At 37.9% G+C, this 1,612-nt stretch overlaps 1 long non-coding RNA gene across 2 annotated transcripts in view; it reads left to right on the top strand.

The window, feature by feature from the left end:
* Nucleotides 1-1,503: 1,503 nt before the first annotated feature.
* LOC125977581 (uncharacterized) overlaps nt 1,504-1,612 on the top strand; it is a 1,077-nt gene continuing 968 nt past the window's right edge. For both annotated transcript variants that reach the window (XR_011087805.1, XR_007484682.1), the window contains exon 1: nt 1,504-1,612. This exon is cut by the window's right edge and continues 298 nt beyond it. This is a non-coding gene — a long non-coding RNA (uncharacterized lncRNA).

Raw genomic sequence — 1,612 nt, 5'->3', positions numbered from 1 at the left:
TCTACAAGACGTGATTTTTCTTTGAAGAAAGTATTGTTTTGTCTGTGTGCCGTAAATTTTTGAATTTTATTTATTTATATTTATTTTTCAGTTGAATGGACCAAGGGAAAATTGCAGATAAGAGCCATGAGAAAGAATACAACAGATTTGATTATTTTTTTATTTTACGATTTGAAAGCAATGATCGGTAGATCATAGAGCAGCACAATAATACATTTTCAGTTTATAATGCATGCACTTTTACTTATGCATTTATGTTGATATTAAGAAACACATTTTGTTTTTAAAACAATTGAATTTTTTTTTGTTTGGCTGTTGAAAATGTTTTCCCTTGAAGTTACTGACAGAGCCATAACAAAATATTGCCATATTCATTTAATCATTAAATAATGTACACTGTGTTAGGTCTTAGTTCAAAAGGCTATGTGCAATCATTCCGATATATTTTAATAAACATTGAACCAGTCCGGCCCTCGGCTTGTAGCAAATTAGTTTTTTTGGCCCTCGGTGTGTTTGACTTTGACATCCCTGCACTAGATGATCCACTAGTAGCAGTAAGACTATCAAACTATATTTGCTGTACAGAGAAGCTTTAGTTTCAGTAGTGTATAAGTACTTAGTAGAAGATAGAAGGGCCAGTTGTCCGTGACCAGGGAGAATTCAGTTGCAGCAATGTGTGCAATCCTATAACAAGGTAAAGTGGCTGTTGTCGTCCATCACCAACAGCGCTGGTCAAGATCTCCTTTTTTAGGACTGAAGTAAACTAGTAGATTGAAAACTACAGCTGTTACTGATAATTAGAAGAATACAATTATTCTGTTTATATTTATATTAAGCTATGTGAAATTGTGGTGTATAGGTCAAATAAAAAAAACAATCATTAATCAGTACAATTTATTCTTAACTTCTTTAACTTTTCCTCAAATGACATCTCTGGGTGTGAAGTTTGATAAAAAGTCTTTGTTGGGCTTGCAGTTTTGCTAGCAATGCATCAGCTTTTGATGCGCGCTGTTTATCAGACAGATGTATTTTTTCTCATGCTTGGTCGTGTCGTGGCGACTCAAATTATATTCTTTAAACACAGCGACCTGTGTACCACAAATCAGGCACACGGCTTTACCTTTCATTTCTGTAAAGAAATACTTGGCAGTCCATGTTTTGTTGAAAACACGGCGATCCTTGTCAACTTTTCTTTTCTGAGGGTCAGCACACATTTCTCGGGCAGCATTACTTCGCACTGTTCACCTTCACAAACAGCTCACATACACGTACGCTACACGGAAGTGCGACGCCTTTCAAAATAAAAGCAAAACAGTTGTATTGCATGCACGACACTGTTTCATTTTATTTCTTTTTAATTAAGTTGTAATCAAATATAATTTACGATTGGCCTCATGCGGGCCGGACAGGGACGCACAAAGGGCCGGATGTGGCCCGCGGGCTGTATTTTGCCCAGATCTAGATTCTAGACCAGCGTTTTTCAACCGGGGTGCCGCGGCACACTGGTGTGCCGCAAAATATTGTCAGGGGTGCCGTGCGAAACTCTCCAATTTGTGTGCCTGTGCGGTGTAGCGCTCGGCAGAGTAATCATGGAGTACTCTTCCATATCAGA

The sequence above is a fragment of the Syngnathus scovelli genome, chromosome 11 (genome assembly GCF_024217435.2).
Source record: "Syngnathus scovelli strain Florida chromosome 11, RoL_Ssco_1.2, whole genome shotgun sequence".
Classification (NCBI taxonomy): domain Eukaryota; kingdom Metazoa; phylum Chordata; class Actinopteri; order Syngnathiformes; family Syngnathidae; genus Syngnathus; species Syngnathus scovelli.
Note: the sequence above shows the minus strand (reverse complement) of the source record. Positions and strands in the feature narration are given on the sequence as shown.